The sequence below is a fragment of the Onychostoma macrolepis genome, chromosome 01, assembly GCF_012432095.1.
Source record: "Onychostoma macrolepis isolate SWU-2019 chromosome 01, ASM1243209v1, whole genome shotgun sequence".
In the NCBI taxonomy this organism is placed as follows: domain Eukaryota; kingdom Metazoa; phylum Chordata; class Actinopteri; order Cypriniformes; family Cyprinidae; genus Onychostoma; species Onychostoma macrolepis.
In genome coordinates this window covers 13,204,710-13,224,813 of record NC_081155.1, presented here as the reverse complement: position 1 = coordinate 13,224,813, position 20,104 = coordinate 13,204,710, and the positions used below count along the sequence as shown (strand labels likewise).

At 40.4% G+C, this 20,104-nt stretch overlaps 1 pseudogene; it reads right to left on the bottom strand.

The window, feature by feature from the left end:
• Positions 1 to 263: 263 nt before the first annotated feature.
• Positions 264 to 1,870, bottom strand: LOC131543660 (uncharacterized; annotated as a pseudogene).
• Positions 1,871 to 20,104: the final 18,234 nt, after the last annotated feature.

Genomic DNA, 20,104 nt, shown 5'->3' with positions numbered 1-20,104 from the left:
CATTATTCAATGATGTTACGTAAAGTGAATATTTGCTCGCTACATGAGCCTCCTTTCCGGAAGCCAGCCTGTTCTTCTCGGAGGCGTTTGTCAATGGCTGCCTGCAATCATGTTTGGAGAACTGTGGAAAACACTTTTCCCGTACTGACAGAAGGGTTATGCCATGCCAGTTTGGACATTCCATTTTATTCCCTTTCTTTGGTAATTTAATGATGGTACCCTTTTTCCAGTCTTCAGGAACAGCATGCATTCGCCAACACACATTAATGAGATCTATTAGCTAGCTTCGCTACTACAATGGGACCACCATTCTTCAGAGGTTCTGCATGAATTTTATCCAAACCAGCTGCCTTATTTGATTTCTGCATCTTAATGGCATTTTGGACTTCTTCTGCTAATGTATTACCTTGTAACACGTCTAGCTCCTCCGGCGCTTCCTCCTGACCAAAGTCATAGGTGTTTAAGGGAAGCGGCTGATTTAATGTTTCTCGTAAGTATTCAACCCATCTGTCATTCTGTTCCTCCCTGGTAAGGAGCAACCTTCCATTTTTGTCTTTGATTGGAACGGAGGAACTCCTCCAGGCTCCCGATAGGTCTTTAGCGATTCGGTACAAGGTGCGGGGATCATTTCGATCCGCAGCCACCTGGGCTTCTTTGCATTTCTTCTCCAACCAGTCTTTCTTATCTCGCCTACAGCTCTGTTTCACAGCCCGGTCAAGGTCAGCATATGCACGTGATGCCATTTTCTTATCCTCAAACTCTTGGGCTTGATCCCGTTTCTTTTTGGCCTTCTTCCTTAGGTCAATCAGGGCCCCTTGATCTATCCTGGATCCATTCTTCCTTCCACCTTCCTCTACTTCGGCCAATCACTTTTTTGTGCACAGGTGGTCAATGTTTCCTTCAAGTCATGCTATTTCGACTGTATCTCTGCCACATCAGCTAAAGCCTGGAATCGATTGGAAAGTTGAAGACATCTGCAATGTTTTGGTATTTAAACTTTTCAGTTGCAAATGGTTGGACAGTTTCAAATCTTCTTTCATGTCGTCGCAGTTTGAGCTTGAAATTTATACGGACATAAGAAATGATCTGAACCCACATCTGCTGCGTGGAAGACCCTCACGTCATCCAAAGCTGTCTTCCAATGTCGACTAATGCAAAAATGGTCAATCTCATTAAATGTGAGTCCATTTGGCGAGCGCCATGTCATCTTGTGTATCAACTTATGTTGGAAAAAGGTATTTCCTACACAAATATATATGTTGTTTGCTACATATGCAAAACGACATCAACCGTTCACCATTATCCGACAGGCATTTCGAGGATGCGAAAGGGCAAGTTATGTCTTTGAAACTCTGGCAGTCGTGGCTGAACTGGGCATTCATGTTGCTAATAACGATTTTGAGATCATGTCTCGGTATTTCATCAATCACGGTCTGTAGCACATCATAGAACTCATCCTTTTCAGCATCATTTGCTTCCTCAGTTGGTGCGTAAACCTGAATGACTGTTGTCTGTATATGGGCCGATGCAAAACTACAGGGACATGATGATCCGATCACAATCCTACAGGGACATGATGATCCGATCGCAAACTGGCTTCCACCCAACCAAAGCATGTATTACTTGTTTCACGAGGACCAGTCCAACCCTGCAGATGTTTTTTGTCGTTACAGGAGTACAAAATCTTCTTTCCATCGCTTGTCATTTCACCACTCCCTGTCCAACGAACTTCACTAATGCCCAGCAAATCCAATCGATGTTGATCAAATTCCTTAAATAACTGATTTAATCAGCCGCTTTGATGAAGTGTGCCTCCGTTCCAAGTTCCCATTTGGGTGGTGGTCTTTGCAGTAAATGTCGTATCCGTCATGAGGCGCTGGACTCAACAATGGGTTTGATCAAACACCTTCATATTAGGTCCGAGGTCCTGCATCCAATTTTATTCTATGTATTTTCTCTCGTCATTTCTGTAGCAGATTTGTTTTTTACAGGGACGGGTTGCTAGCCTGACGCCCAACCCTCCTCCTTTCGCATCTGGGCTTGGGAAAGGCAATGGCGGAGTTAAAAGCATATCAGGCAACATAAATTTAATACCCATGGCTCCTGACGATATATTGAGGACTTAAGAAGCTAAATAATTGGTCTGTGCAAGAAACTGAACATTGCAGCATTATTACCTGTAATCCATAGACAAATGGTTTGGAGTGATGTCCTATATCTATATATATCTATATATCGTCATGAGACAAGGGTATTAATTCTGAGTTCAGCTGACTTGCATATTATGGATCATGAAGGACCACGGTTTCAGCTAAAAATCTTCTTATCTGTTCTACTGAAGAAAGAAAGTCACCTACAGCTTGGATGGCCTGAGAGTGAGTAAATTAAAGGTGCCATAGAATGGAAAACTGTATTTACCTTGGCATAGTTGAATAATAAGAGTTCTGTACATGGAAATGACATACCGTGAGCCTCAAACACCATTGTTTCCTCCTCCTTATGTAAATCTCGTGAATAAAAAAAGACCACTGAAAAATAGGCAAATCAGAACATAACACAGACTGTGACGTAACAGTCAGGATCACTAATAGTTACGCCCCCAACATTTGCATATACACACCCATGTTCTAGGCCAGCCAAACCATCAGAAGTTCTGCAGGTATTGTGAAGAAACAAGCGAGGACAACAGCGAAAATGGCAGATCATGGAAAAAATGTTATGTTCCAGGCTGTTTAAGGGATGTGAAGTGCAGGGATGGGTTGGTGTCTGTATTCAGAAAGGCATGGAAAGCAAATAACGCGTTCTAATAAAATAACGCGAGTCACTAAAGGGACATGGTTAGCTCCTTGCTAGCGGTAGCCTGTTACATTGCAGTACATAAGATTTCACTTACCACATAAACAGAGTAAAGAGAGATGACTGAGGATGATGGCGAATGATTTACAGATCCTGAGCACCACTGACAATAGCCGCTTTTCCACTATCGGGCCGAACGGTTCTAAGAACGGTCAGGTACGGTTCCAGTTGTTTTTCCACGTGAGCCTGGTACGGCGCGATTACAAACCATTCTCGGCACGGTTAGACAACCGTGCTGAGCCGTGCTGGTAGAGTGCGTGTGCGTGACGTCGCCACTCAGGATCTGTCACTTGTCTGTTTCCTGGCTGCTAGTTTCTTCGTAGCTTGCCAAGCGCGCTATTTTGAGCAATGTAAACACAAATTAGTAATAAAATCTAAAGAAATTTCTGATCATCCTCCATAACGCGGTGGTTATTTACACCTCATATCATATGTAAACACTTGTGTTACCATGGCAATGACTGACGCATTTGAATTGCATTCCAAAGAGATCCGTTATCAGCCCCGCAGTGGAAAACGAAACCGTATCCGTGCTGACTGGCCCGGATCGGCATGGAACGGAACGTTTAAGCAAAGAGAACCGTTCGACCCGATAGTGGAAAAGCGGCTAAGCATCTGATCTTGTAAAATGTGTGGTAAGTACTGCCGCTTCATAGTATAAACGGAGCACATGCGATCGCAAATCTCGAAAGCGAAAGTGAAAGTAAAAAGCATTTGAAATTGCAGTTTCAATGCCCCGCATATTAATAGTGGCTCCCTGATGCCCGCATTTTATATACAGTATAATTACCCCACAATATAACTGCGAGAGAAGGTATTGAAATATATATTTTCCCTGTTTCCTGTGTGAGCTACTGAAATGAGCCGCACTGTGAAACAGCCAATCAGAGCAGAGCTGAACATTATTATTCATGACCCTTCCAAATAAGCCAATAACAGACCATTTCATTCTAGGGAGAAATGCTAGGGTTGTAAATGCACATGTAAAACCGTTTCTGGAGAATGTTTGCCCTTACCTAAGCCACATACCTTCTATGTAGATATCAGAGAACAATTTAAAATATTGCAGCAATGCATTCTATGGCACCTTTAAAGGGTTAGTTCACTTCCAGAATAAACATTTCCTGATAATTTACTCACCACCATGTCATCCAAGATATTCATGTCTTTCTTTCTTCAGTCGAAAAGAAATTGAGGAAAGTTTTGAAGAAAACATTCCAGGATTTTTCACTATATAGTGGACTTGAACGGTGGCCAGTGGGTTGAAGGTCCAAATTGCAGCCTCAAATGGCTCTACATGATCCCAGCTGAGGAATAAGGGTCTTATCTAGCAAAACGATCAGTCATTTTCTTAAAAAAATTATGTATATATGTATAATATGTATAATTATAACTACAAACACTCATCTTTCATTAGCTCTGCAATGCGACTCCACAACTTCACGCATTACGTAATCATGTTGGAAAAGTCATGTGCGGTTAGTTCTTTGTCTGTGTACTTCGGTTCAAAAAGGTAGGATAGGGCGAAAAACTCCAACTCATTTTCTCCTCCAACTTCAACTTTGTCCGACATGATGGTTTTTTAAGTTGTCGTTATGAGCTTTTATGCCTTTGTTGGATAGGACAGTAGAGAGCAGACAGGAAAGCATTGGGTGGAGAGAGAGGGGATGGGACCGGCAAAGGACGTGTTTGATTAGGGTTGGAGCTAAACTCTGCAAGACACCGGCCCTCCAGGACCGTGTCTGGTGACCCCTGGTCTAGATCAACTAACAACCTTGTCTGAGTCTCGATGCTCTGTATTGCTTCATCAGCTGCTGTGCTCGTGGAGGTTTGAACATCAGGCTGTTAATCCATCAAAGGAGTATCTAAAGGAGCTCGGTCTGACTTGAATTGAGATTCTTTCTCAGGTCAATGATCCTGACAATCTGTGCCAGCTGCACTCCCATGTGTCCATGGCAATATTTCCCATTCCTTTTATTTGGCGGAGGAGAGAAGTTTCTTTCTGCTATCTGAGATTAATAAACACTGTGAGAGGGAGGATGTGGCGACAGTTTCTTTTAGTTGCACTTGCTCATGAAATGAACCAGACCTTTAGTCTTTCTGGAATCATTCGCTTCATTCCAACACTGCTGCAAATGTAAGTTTGTTCCAGAAGGTAGGTAGAGTAATCAGAGTCTCCTGTGCATTTTACACGCTATTTTGTATGACTCATATGTGTGAGCATTGTTTATTACTGATATAAATGGTTTAACAAAAAATATTTCTATTAAAAAAAGAAAACGCTGAGTTGCAGATAATGGGGGAAAAAATGCTACATAGTAATGCATAGTTGACGATGGCAAATTAAATATGCATATTGATTTTTAAAAGGGAGAAAGAATGCTTTTCATATTATTTGTAGTTCCAAAATTATTTTGCTTAGTGCAACGTTAGTTCCAAAATACAGATACTATTTTCTAGTATTTTTTTCTCCCAAATTGATATGCACCATTGTTTTGGCTTCCTAATCTGTCTCACTTTCATCAAGCAGTTTTAATTCATGCCGTTAGTGGCCTGACTGTACTGAATCAGAGAATCACACAGATTAAATTGAACCCATCCTGAGTTTCACCCAGCTACTCTACAGGATTTAAAGCTGATCTCTAAGAGATGTGAAATAACAACATGCTACCAACACAGGCTCATTCCTGACCTCCCATCTGTCAGCGTAGTCACAATTACTTTTCTTTTTTTTTTGTAGATCTCAGCCCTTTGAAATTTCAATGAGATGAATATGATAACTTGTGGGTTTTTGGCTTAACCTTAATCCCTGCAGACACTATTTGTCCTGGACAGGAGAGAAAATGAACACAGACCAGCCGTGTGTCCACCCTCAAGACCAAAGATAAACATAATTCAGAACCATTTGTTTCCACATGCTGTTCCACACATTTACTCTTATGTTTGTGCTGTGAGATGGAAAATTGTGTTTTGAGTATAAGCATATTCATCTGCAATGCAAGCTCAGAAGTGAGTCCAAAAAGTATTTATTTGATTTAATTTTTTTGCAGGTATGTAAATTTAACAAAACTATTAAATTAAAAACCATTGGATCAGAGACATTAAGGGAAAAATTTAATGGTAAATGCAAAACAAAAATATAGCCATACATAGTTGATTTAGGATAGCAAAATAAATGTTTTCAAATTCTTGAAAAGGTGAGGAAAATGTTCATCATAATTTTAATATATTGTGGTGTTTATTTCCAGGATTTTATTATTTATATTTTCATATTATTTAAATTGTCAACTTTTTTTGTACAATTATTAACTTTGGTCCTGCATATTGCATATTGGGTCAAATGTAGAATCAGTGTCCTGAAGCAAAGCCAGCTGAGAACTGCTGATTTAGACGATAGGGACATTTAATATTGGTTTTAAACAGCTTACTTTATATATATATAAAAAAAAAAAGAATTGGCTGACTGGGGTCTTTCTCGGGCCAAGGTTTATCTTGGATGGAAAGCGTTGGGTGATGCATGTGCCTGTTCACAGTTTCAGCCACAAATAAATAACTTTTGAAAGTTGATCCTGGAACATCCAGAAACCCCATTTAAACCATAAAAGAGTTTAGTTTGAGATATGCAACACACAAAAAGAGTTTATTTTAATGATTTCATAAGTGCCCATAAAGCTGTTCTAAACTTTACAGTTTAGTTGTGTTGGGTATATACAATAATTCGGAAGTTTAAGATCAGAAAGTTTTTTTTTTAAATGTTATTGAAAGAAGTCTCTTATGCACACCAGGCTACATTTATTTGATACATTTTAAAAAACGGTAATATTGTGCTATATTCAAAGCTGAATTCATTACTCCAGTCTTCAGGATTCATGATCCTTCAGAAGTCATTCTAATTTGCTGATTTGCTGCTCAAGGAACATTTCTTATTATTATCCATGTTGAAAACAGTTGAGCTGCTTCATATTCTTGTGGAAATTGATAATTTTTTACGTTAGGATACATCAGGATTCTTTGAATAGAAAGTTCAAAAGAACAGAATTTATTTGAAATAAAAATCTTGTGTAACATTATAAATGTCTTTACTGTCATGTCTGATCAATTTAATGCATTCATGATGAAAAGTTTTTTTTTTGTTTTTTTAATCATATTGATCCCAAACTTTTGAACGGTAGTATATACAGTATATCTGTACATCATTTGGCAGCTTTTACTGCTTTTAAAGGGTCTCAACTGCCCTCTAATGCGGTTTATAAATCAGCATCTGTCTCCAAGAGAAGGGAATTAAAAAAGAGACATCGAGTTTTCCTCTGTTTCTAGCATTTAGCATTTTACAAGATTTAGGAGGTTATCTTTTCATGCAGAGCGCAATGCCTTTATTCCAGCTTCAAGTGTGGGAATCGCCAAAACCATTAGGGTTTGTCTGTTTTTCTCATTAGCTCAGTAAAGTGATAAAGCACTACCGTCAGTGCTTGAGTCCTTTCAAAGTGAATGTACGCCTGATAATGCTTTGTTTTTGCTACATGATGTTCTCTACATATCATATGTTAGACTTCACAGCTCTGCAGCAGTGACCCTGTTCACTCAATGACAAACAAGCAGAACAAATCTGCATCTAATGCATTAAATTGGATGTATAGCAAGTATGAATGCAAGTATGTACAAATCTTAATGCTTAAGCATATAATGATATTCTAGGGAATTGTGTGCTTCTAATTTTAAAGCAACAGTTTGGACAGGACCCTTTTCTATTCTAACATGACAATTCCTCTGTGTATAAGGCTTCAAAAAGAAATGATTGATTTAGTTCAGTGTGGAAGAACATGACTGGTCTGCAGAAAGCCAAGTCCTGAACACCTCTGATGTGACTTTAAATGCAGATCTTGAGCCAAAAATTATTTTCCGAACACCAATGACTTGTACATATGGGTAGAGTCATTTTAGACACTTCCAAAACTGTTGCAACAGAGATGGAAATACAATTTTTAAATGCATGAATTATATTTCCATCTTTGTTGCCACAGTTTTGGAAGTGCCTTTTTCTGTTCTAAAGAAGGGGGTGTCCCAACACGTTTGTCCATATAGTGTATGTACAAGTCATTGGTGTTTGGTAAAGAGTTTTTGGCTCAAGATCTGCATTTAAAGTCACACCAGAGGTGTTCAGCTTGGATTAGGACTTGGCTTTCTACAGACCAGTCAAGTTCTTCCACAATGATTAAATCAATCATTTCTTTTTGAACCTTGCCTTATACACAGAGGCATTGTCATGTTAGAATAGAAAAGGGTCCTGTCCAAACTGTTGCTTTAAAATTAGAAGCACACAATTCCCTAGAATAACATTATATGCTTAAACATTAAGATTTGTACTCATGGAAATTACTAAAGTAGTCAAACCTGTTCATTAGAAGGGGGTGACCCAATACTTTTGGCAATACAGTGTATGTATATATATTCAAATGAAAATGGCAACATGAGCATTTTATAAAGTATATGCATTCATATGTGCTTAATTTTCACTGGAGGAAACCTGTGGTGTGATGAGGGGTGAACGCAGCGAAAACGCTTTCAGTTACTCGCATAACCTCTGTTCCCTGAGATGAGGGAACGAGACATTAGGCTTGTTTGAGATGCGCCTCGCCTTGCCTGAAATGTAGGTGAGAGTATGCGGCTGCAGTGAGGGGAGGAGTGAAATAAGAGCAGTCAAGACAGACAGTTCTGCCCTCTCGAAGTGGAACAGATACTACGAGATCAAAGGCAGATATCGCGCTATTCTCACTCATATGCTGTGCTGCTGATAAACATGATATAATTTCAGTTCTGTTGCTTTTATATGAATATAAACATGAACAAGACACTCAAAGTGCTTGCTATTTAATTCCATACGAAAGGCGTATTTATCATCCATTTTTATTTTAATTCAAACATGTATTTTAGATTTTTATAGAAAATATGACAACAATCACTTATCTCACACAGAGATCGCACTGTCATAGTATTTGGGAATATTCCCAATTAGGGACACTTTTCTAACCGGCATGCACCTCGCGGCGATCACCGGTGATCGGTTCTGCGCAGATTTTGCTCATCTCAAACAAGCCTATTCTAAGATCCTGAGCTATGTGACACGGCAATAAGAGCAATGTCTCGTTCCCTCATCTCAGGGAACCGAGGTTAAGCGAGTAACCGGAAGCGTTCCCTTTCGATTCAGTCACTTCTAAATTGCTATGGGAACGTATAAAATCCCGCCTTGTCACAGCGATGGATCATTGCTCAGCTAAATATGCTAAGTTTCACATACAGTAGTAGTAGTAGTAGTATACTTTATTGTCCTCAAGAGGAAAATTGTTGTGGACTACATGTTGCTGCAGACATGCAATAAACAAATAATATTAACAATAAGAACAATGATAAAAAAAGATAAACTCAAAATAAAATAAAGATAAACTCTTGTTATACAAACGCACCGATACAGGTACAAAAGAATTCTTATATCGATTTAACTTACACATTGGAATTCTATATCTTCTACTACCAGAAGGAAGTAGTTCATATTGTAAATACAAGAAATGAGTTTGATCACAAAGGATCCTCTCTACCTGATTAAGAACACATTCCTCATATAAATCTTGAAGGTTAAAATGTTCATCATGCCCGACAATTCTCCATGCTGTCAATAACAGGTGCATCACCTTAGATTTAAACTGTGCTGACAATACTTTATAAAACAGCAGCATAAGATTCTTGTTTACTCCATAGAGACGTAACCTACGTAAGAAATACAATCTCTGTTGTAGGCGAGAGCAAACCCATTCAATGTGTGTTTTCCATGTAAGTGAACTATCGATGTAAACGCCCAAATACTTATAGGTCTGTGACTGGATAATTTGATGGTCATGTATAACCACTTGACGATGGTCACCTATATTTTGGGTCAAATACAATCTCTTCCGTTTTCTTTGTATTTATTGTTAGCTCATTTTTATCACACCAGTCAACAATCTGACTTATTTCTGACTGGTAAATAGTGCTAATATTATCATGCACATAGAGTAGACTTAGTATGGCTGTGTCATCTGAATATTATAATAGGTGAATAGGTGAACTGACGCAGCCTTGTGGAACACCTGTACTACTGCTCTTGTGATGTGAAAGAAGATTGTTTACCTTTACACACTGAGTTCTATCTGCTAAAAAAAAAGAATAGTACCACTTAATAATACATGGGTTTCAGAGGTGGGTAGTAACGAGTTACATTTACTTGAGTACATTTTTTGGGTAACTAATACTTTTAGAGTATATTTAAAAATGGGTACTTTTACTCAAGTACATTTTTTGTGAAAAAACGGTACTTTTACTTCGTTACTGTGGGCGACGCTCCTCTCGTTACTTCTTAATGCAATACAAGTTAAAAATCCTTCAATTTATTCCAAGCGCGCCGTCTACTTTTTTTCTGGGCAATGAGCGATGCCCATTCGTCAATAATTCATTCTTTTGAGTCAATTCTGTTCGAAGGCTTGATCAAACCAGTTGGCAGACCAGTGAATCGATTCGCGAATCAGTTTGAATGATTCGTTCAGTTCCCTGCAGCACGCGCTGAGTCGTTGTAACATCAAGAGCGTTGAAGACGTGGCTCTGGATCAACAGTCAGTTGAAAGCAAATCTGCAAAGGCTATGGTTTGCTAGCTATGAAGATCTTTATTAGATGAACACCGCGTGTGTTTCACAGGTATAGATTCGATTACAATACACGATACCACTATGACATTACCAGTTTGTTGTACATGTACCTTACACATTAAATACAATGTATAATTTATTCATTAAATAAGCTGTCACAGAGTATGAAATAAACACCTGCCAAACCCGCGTTATTTCCAGGAGGAATGCCTTGCCCAGACACAATAAGTATTGATATTTTCACAATATTTACGCTTGCAGAAATAAAGGCTACATTTGTGTACATTTTGCAGAACAGACGGAAGAAGATCCGTTAATGTGCATTTGTTTCGATATGTTCAGATGTTCTGTAGCGGTCATGTGAGGAGTTTTCACTCTTCTCCGTGTCAGAGGTTAACTTATATACATTTATAATACATAATTAAACTTTAAAATATAATTTAATTTAACTCAGTGATGCAAATCAGAATTTGTATCAGCTGTTACTCCAGTTTTCAGAGTCATATTATCTTCAGAAATCATTCAGATATATTGATTTATTACCAGTGTTGTTGAAAAAATAAATAAATAAATAAACAGCATATGCTGGTTAGGAATGTTTTGAAGCTGGGATGCTGGTTTATGCTGGTCATGTGCTGGTCTTGAGCTGGTCGGACCAGCTCAAATCAGCTCAAACCAGCATCCCATGCTTCAAAACATACCATATTTTGGTTTTGGTTTCAACAGGGAACAGTTTTACTGCTTAATATTTTTTGGAACCTGTGACATTTTATTCAGGGTTCTTTTATGAATAGAAAGCTAAAAAAGAACAGCATTGATAATAAATCAGGCTGATAAAAATTCTGATTTGCATCACTGAAATAAATTACATTAAAAAAAACATTAAAAGTATTTTGAACGGCAGTGTGTGTGTGTGTATATATATATATATATATATGTATGTATGTGTATATATATAAAATTTTATCTAAATATCTATATATCTAAATAAAAATATACTATATTCAGTATATGTTCCAAAGTAACTAGTAACTAACTACTTTAGTAGTTTTTTTATCCGATACTTTTTTACTCTTACTCAAGTAACTATTCAGACTATTACTTTTACTTTTACTTGAGTACAGTTTTTGGGTACTCTACCCACCTCTGATGGGTTTACACTCGGCTGCTTCATCTTATCAATTAACAAATGAGGTTGAATCGTGTTAAAAGCAGAGCTAAAATCAATAAACCGTAACCGAGCATAAGTTTTAGGATCTTCTAAATGCTTCAAAATCAAGTGCATAATGCTGTTAATAGCATCTCCAGTTCCTCTCCCTTGTCTGGCAAACTGTAAGGGGTCTAGATTACTAGCAACCTCTGCTTTTAACATAGATACAATACACTTTTCAAAACATTTCATTATCACAGATGTTAATGCAACTGGCCTAAAATCATTGTTCTCTAAAGGCCTAGCTATCTTAGGAACAGGTATGATCAATGTTCTTTTCCACAAACTGGGAACAATTGAGTCCAAAGATTGTTGAAATATAGGAAGCCAAGTTGAAGTCAATTCAACTGCACAACACTTAACAATATGGGGATAAATTCCATCCGGGCCTGCCAATTTCTTTAAACAGATATGTTTAAAATTGAAATATATCTCTTTCGGATCAATCAATAACTTATCTTTGCTGATATCTGGAAGAGACTCCATTACACCAATACTATTCTCAGAGATATACCCATGTTTCTCAAATCACAGATAAAAGTCATTTAAATCATTCACTTTCTGTAAGTCATCAAAAATAGAAACAGTATTTCTGAATGACTGCATTGCTGCCTTGGCCGAAGGTGGAACATAAACAACACCGATCAAAATGTTCCTGAATTCTCTTGGGAGATAAAAAGGTCTCAAACTCAAATATAAGAGTTCAACATCTGGATTACATACCATGGATTTCACTGTTATATGACTGCACCATCGCTCATTTTCAAACATGCAGATGCCACCTCCTCTGCTCTTCCCTGAGGTTGGCTGATGTATCAGCTCGAATGAGAGAAAAACCTTGTACCTCTGTCAGCGAGCTGGGGATCTCAGGACGAAGCCAAGTTTCAGTAAGTACCAGGAGACCCGCGTCCCGATACTCAAAGCAGGCTCTAGCTTTAGTGCGTAGTTCATCCATCTTTTGTTGTAACGATCTGACATTGCTCAGGATTATTGCAGGTAATGGAGGTCTGCTTCCACGTCGTCGAAAACGCTGCCTGATGCTGCCTCTGTGCCCTCTTTTCTGCCGGCCTCTGTTCACCACCATCCGTGCTCTCAAACAGTCTGGAAGGTCTGCTGGTATATCGTAGTCAGCCGAATGGAGCTGAAGCAGATCCTCTCTTGTGTATGCCATAATTGGGTCGCTGCTCGCCATTGTGTGCGAATAGCAGACTGACCCCAGGTGCGTGATGATTAACAATCCAATGAAGAGCTGTATGAGTATCATCATTGTGGCATTTCACTGCTAAAATTAGTCAGTCAAATCAGTCTGATATATCAGCTTAAGAAAAAAGCAGATAGAAAAAGTAAAAAGTAATAGAAAAACACAAGTTAACAAAGTTAAAATGGTTCAAAGAGTTAAGAATGTCAGCAGCAACAAGTGTCTGTGTCGCCAGCAGTGCAGCACCACCAGAGCCATAATGAGAGTGGAAATGATATTGGTGCTTTTAGTAAACACATCTCAGTCTACAGGACCTAGTCAAAACCATGTAAAAGTTAAGGGGGGCGCAGCAACTAAACGATGCCGCATCACACCAGGTGCAGAGTTAACTCCGGTGAAACAGAGAATGTGAAATGGCAGCGGCTTCGGTGCCTTCACATATAGATTAGTTTAAGTTTGTTCAATTTCAGTGAAATTATGTATTGTGATGCAACGGCCGTACCAGTGATCAAATAAGTAGAGTATGATGGTGATCATGTCCTAAAAGACGTGATGAACTATATCATAACAATGTGATAAGCTGATAGGGGACAGCATTGAATTGGTGGTACGTCAATACAGGGGTGTATACGACCTGGTAGGGGTGTGCGATATGACGATTTTTGATCGTGGACGATAAAAATGTCTCCACGATCTGCTTTTGAAGAAATATCGTAGTATCGTGCTACAGCGCACATTCTATCAGCTGCAGTTCTTATTCCTCCGTCTCAATATACTGTACATTATTCGGATCTGCTTTAAAGCCTTGCCGGTTAAATGTTTTATTCACGCGTCGGTCTGACGCGCGTGCTAAAGCCTGTCAAAAAGCGTTTAAGTTATCTTGTGCACTAAAACTGTCAAAACACACAAGGTTTATGTATAGACTCCGTTGCTTATGTCTAAAATGAGTAAGTAAACAGCTGAGAGAAAACGGATGCTTGCAGGTCTTAAAGGTACTGAACTGAACTGTACTGTACTGAACAGTACTGAACATGCTGCCGACTGTCATTAAAGGGATAGTTCACCTTAAAATACAAACCTGTATTAATTTTTTTCTTGTGCTGAACACAAAAGAAGATATTTTGATGAATGTGGGTAACCAAATAGTATCTGGTCCACATTGACTTTTGATAGAAGGAAAAAAAAAAAATACTATGGAATAAGTCACTGGGGACCATCAACTGTTTGGTTTTCCATGTTCCTCAAAATAGCATTTATGTTTAGCAGAAGAAACTCATTCAGGTTTAAAGAAACTTTTGAGTGAGTAAATGATGGTATAAATATAAAACACTTTTTATTTTGGGGTTAATTATTCCTTCAATGTTAATAAAACACCAAAACACAAAGAGAAAAATCACTCACTACTCTTGACTGAAAAACGTTAATACAGTTGATTTAATAGGAATCAATCTATATAGTGTTTTATTTTTATATTTGTTGATTCAATTTCTCGAATGCTCCTGCTAAATACACCTATTGTACCTGAAAATAAAACACTGTTTTATTTGTATAGTACGTGTATTTGTAATGTATATCTTTGTTCTCATTTTTTAATAACAAAGATAAAATGACAAAGATTTTTATCTTCGCCCACTTTGGCCTAAATATCCGCCATTCTTTTTTAATATTTTTGTTACCTTGAAAGGTTTTGTCTTTATAATAGGGAGATTAGTTTGGCTGTAATGCTCAGACAACTTGCAAAATAGTAAAACCAACATGACAAAGAATCGTGATAAAATTGTGAATTGTGATTTTTCTTAAAAATATCGTGATATTAAAGTTTTGCCATATCGCCCACCCCTACGACCTGGTCGAAAGCACTTAAGCATGCAGCTCAGATCGTAACTGAGGCTGAGTAGGTAGGTGCGCCGGTCGCACTGACAGCACATGTGAGGCAAGCAACGACACATCAAGGTTATATAACCTCGCGAAAGTGCTGGGTGACGACCAGCCTGCCACCATACAAATGTCCTGAATAGATATGCCATTTGCCGAGGCCCATGAGGACGCGAGTCCGCGGGTGGAGTGGGCCTGAACCCCTATAGGACATTCCACGCCCTTAGAACCATAAGCCAAAGCAATTGCGTCAACTATCCAGTGTAACAGCCTTTGCTTGGACACAGGCAGGCTTTTTGTACACCCTCCGAAGCATACAAATAACTGCTCCGAGAGCCTGAACTGTCTAGAGTCATCGATATAAATGTGCACCACACGTAAAGGACAAAAGAGTGTACAACCCGAATTCCGGAAACGTTGTGACTTTTTAAAAATTTGAATAAAATGAAAACTAAAAGAATTTCAAATCAAATGAGCCAATATTTAATTCACAATAGAACATAGATAACATAAAAATGTTTAAACTGAGAAATTGTACTGCTTTATGCACAAAATGAGCTAATTTCAAATTTGATGCCTGTTACAGGTCTCAAAATAGTTGGGATGGCATGTTTACCATGATGTAGCATCTCCTCTTCTTTTCAAAACAGTTTGAAGACGTCTGGGCATCGAGGTTATGAGTTTCTGGAGTTTTGGTGTTGGAATTTGGTCCCATTCTTGCCTGATATAGGTTTCCAGCTGCTGAAGAGTTTGTGGTCTTCTTTGACATATTTTTCGTTTAATGATTCGCCAAATGTTCTCTATAGGTGAAAGATCTGGACTGCAGGCAGGCCAATTCAGCACCCGGACTCTTCTACTACGAAGCCATGCTCTTGTAATAGCTGTAGTATGTGGTTTTGCATTGTCCTGCTGAAATACACGTCGTCTGGAGGGGAGCATATGTTGCTCTAAAACCTTTATATACCATTCAGCATTCATAGTGCCTTCCAAAACATGCAAACTGCCCATACCGTATGCACTTATGCACCCCCATACCATCAGAGATGCTGACTTTTGAACTGAACGCTGATAACATGCTGGAAGGTCTCCATCCTCTTTAGCCCGGGGGACATTTGGGGGAATTTGGACTCGTCTGACCATAGAACACTTTTCCTCTTTGAAACAGTCCATTTTAAATGAGTCTTGGCCCACAGGACATGACGGCGCTTTCTGGACCATGTTCACATATGGCTTCCTTTTTGCATGATAGAGCTTTAGTTGGCATCTGTAGACGGCACGGCGTATTGTGTTTACTGACAGTGGTTTCTGGAAGTATTCCTGGGCCCATTTAGTAATGTCAATTACAGAATCATGCCGATGAGTGATACAGTGTCGTCTGATGGCCCGAGGACCACAGGCATCCAACAAAGGTCTTCGGCCTTGTCCCTTACGCACAGAGATTTCTCCAGTTTCTCTGAGTCTTTTGATGTAATGCACTGTAGATTATGAGATTTGCAAAGCCTTTGTAATTTGATTTTGAGAACGTTGTTTTTAAAGTATTCCACAATCTTTTTACGCACTCTTTCACAGATTGGAGAGCCTCTTCCCATCTTTACTTTTGAGAGACTTTGCCTCTCTAAGACATCCCTTTCATAGCTAATCATGTTACAGACCTGATGTCAATTAACTTAATTAGTTGCTAGATGTTCTCCCAGCTGAATCTTTTCAAAAATTTCTTGCTTTTTCAGCCCTTTGTTGCCCCTGTGCCAACTTTTTTGAGACCCGTAGCAGGCATCAAATTTGAAATGAGCTCATTTAGTGGATAAAAGTGTAAATGGAGTCGAAAGCACTTTAGAATTTGAATCTGCAATCACCTGGCCCGAACTCAATACACGAGTCATCAATTGACAGCACCTGCAAGTCGCCAACTCACTTAACAGAGGCCAGCGCGAATAGCAGCGTTGTCTTGAGAGAGAGAGAGAGAGCGCGCGCAAGCTCTCTGATTGCATGGGCTCGAACGGGGTCCCGTGAGAGCGTCAAGCACAAGCACCAAATCCCAAGTGGGCAGGGTGGAAGGGCGAGGAGGGTTCAGCCTTCTTGCTCCCTTTAAGGATCTTATGATCAGGTCATTTCTGCCTATTGGGTGATTATCCGCATGAAAAGGCATTATAGTGGAAGGCAAGAATTATTGGTATTGGGCAGCTGAATGAGTTTTCACCCCACACCAATTCGTGAAAACTCTCTATTTATGAGAGTAAAGGAACCATGGCTGGTTGGGCCTTTTCGGTGCCACTAACAGAACAGATTCCCTCTCCTCTCTGATTTTGCAAAGCACTCGAGGCAGAAGTGCTCGAGAAGTTCACTGGAGGAAAGGCATACTTATGTACTTTTGGCCTGCTGTGAGCTAGTGCATCCACTCCCAGGGGAGAGTGTGTCACTGAATAAAACAGTGGGCAGTGAGTGTTCTCCACTGATGCGAAGAGATCCACCTCCACCCTGCCGAATACACCCCAAGTCATATTGACTGTCAAAGGGTGTAATCTCCACTCTCCGTGGATCACCCCGCCTCGCGACAGTAAGTCTGCGCCATAATTCAGGCGTCCAGGGACATGTACTGCTCAGATGGAGAGGAGGTGTTGTTCTGAAAACTCATCTCAACACTATTTGACTTCATCCTAAAAAAAAACAAACAACAACAACAACAAAAAAACTTTCTTTCTCTTTATTTATTCCTTCCCTTTCTAGCTTGTACTTTTTTGGATCAATGCCTGTAACTTGGTATTACGAGCACTTCCTGTGTCTGTTGCCTCTTTAAGATGAATTGCTTTATGTATTCCCCAATTGTAAGTCGCTTTGGCATCTGCAGAATGACTAAATGTAAATCTGCCCACAAAAGAAGGTCTTTTGCTAGCCACAGCAGTCGCCACGAGCTCACACCGCCTTGGTGATTTACTGTCATGCTGGAAGTCCTGATGAGAACGTGACTCTGTGGCACATGGCTCTTTAGCCAGAGCTGAAGCGGTCACATATGCAGGAGCCCTAATTTGCACACTGTCGAGGCGGCAGCCATATGGCCGACTGCCCTCTGAAAGCATTTCAGCAGAGGAGAGTGCCCTAACTTGAAGACTGCGAGAGAGCTGATCAGTTTCTGTGAACGCTCCTCTGACAGGCGTGCTCTCATATTGATTGAATTCAGCTCCACTCCTAGAAAGGAGATGTTCTGGGTCAGTACCAGCATGCTCTTTTGCATATTCTCAGTCAGCCCTAAACTCTGGAGATGAGTGAGAAGTCTGAGTTTGTCGCTGAGCAACGAGCTCTCCGATTGGGCTAAGACTAGCCAATCGTCGAGATAGTTCAGGATGCGCATTCTGCTCTGCTTCAGAGGGAAGAGAGCCGCATCCATGCATTTCGTGAATGTATGTGGAGCCAGACTTAAACCAAAGGGTAGGACCGTGAATTGATACACTATCCCCTCAAATGCAAACCTCAGGAAACGCCTGTGGCAAGGGGTTACCTGAATGTGAATATAAGTATCCTGTAAATCTTCAGAGATAAACTAATCTCTCGTTCTGATGTGTGAGAGGATTTGTCCCAGCGTAATCATTTTGAATGAGCGCTTCAGCGATCTCATGTCCAAGATTGGGCGGAGTCCGCCGTCTTTCTTTGGTAACAGATAATAACGACTATAGAAGCCGCTCTTGCGATCTGCAAGGGGCACTGTCTCTACAGCGTGTTTCACGAGGAGGTTGTGTATTTCCTCTTGCAGAACTGAGGCATTCTGCTCCCGTACAGTGGACATTAACACACTGTTGAAACAGGGCAGCCTTTGGAAGAACGGAAGCGTCTAGCCATTCTTTATTGATTTCATAATCCATTCTGATACCCCTGGCAGTGCCTGCAACGCTTCTGTAAACTGTGTCAGCGGGCGAAGCGGACTGCAGACTGTGAGGGATAACTCGCCATTGGGGGGCAGGGAGTTTAATACCACACAAGCGTGAGTGATGGGGGACAGGGGAGTGAGAGGAGGAAAATTGCCCTGATATTGAGGTGAGTTTTGTATTTTTTTTCGACTTTATTGCACTGCATAGTGGAACAGTCAAAACACAAACATGACAATTGTACTCGCCTCCCGCAACAGGTAGGGGGCGTGAGCACACACAGCGGAGCGAGCAGACTTTTTCAGTGGCTCGTCTTTGCCGCTGGGTGCGACTTTCCTCCTCCGAGAGCGTCAAGAATGCGGCTTTGTTTCCGGTGCCGGTGGCCTGCCATCTCTGTCCGTCTCTTCAAGCACTGATGGCGTTTCGGCCACAGCTGTCTTAGCCTCACCGCTGGTTCATGTTCACGCAGAACAGCAGCAGAAGGGGCGTGTGCGGTCTTCTCATGCTGTGCTGAGGAGGAGCGGGAACGTGCAGGAGGGTTCGTACTGGCGCGCTTTGACAGGAAGTGGCTAATGGCCATCTACTGCTTCTGCGCTTCAACGAAGCGCTCCATGAATGTCTTCACCGCTGCTCCAAAGAGACCTGAGGGATTCACAGGTGCGTCCAGAAGAGCCGTCTTCTCTGAGTCCTTTAACTCAATCAGGGTAAGTCACAGGTGATGATCTAGCATCACAAGATTCGCCATGTTGTGGCCAATCGCTCGAGCCATCGCCTTCGTCGCTCTGAGGGCCAGATCCGTGGCACGTTGGAGCTCTTTGAAAACTTCAGGGTCTGGCCCGTCCTCATCCAGACACTAATTACTTTTGCTGGGGCTTTGCACCAAGCTTTAGCTTATTGCGTGCTCTTGACCGTGGAGCTCTTCCTGCTGCGCTGAAGGTGCGTTCGCTGCTGCAGGTAACACTGTCAAGCTCTTGACAGTCGCGGTAGCACGGTCTCATGTTGTTTCCACCAGCGTAACAATTTTTTATCCTCATAATTGATGGGTGTCTAAATATAAAAATATGGAGAAGCTTAAAACAGGCCTGGTGCCCGGCCCGCATCTCAGCTAGGATGTGAAAATTGGCCCGAAATCTGGCCCTAGGGGCGTAAATAAGTCGTAGCCCGTCAGGCTGAAATGCAGGGCTATAATGTGGATATTCACGATTGAAAAAAAGAAAAGAAAAACATAAAATCTGCTGGTGCAAATGGCCCCTTATTGATGACACATCTTAATTTTCTTAAAGTTACCTCTCCATCAGTGGTGTCTGAGCACATACTGCGGGCAAAAGTTAGGGATGTTCATTTCGGTTCATTTTCCTAATGACTGACAATCAACGCTCGTTAACTGATCATTAACTGTTAACCAACAAAATTAGAACGTTAAATCAGATTTAA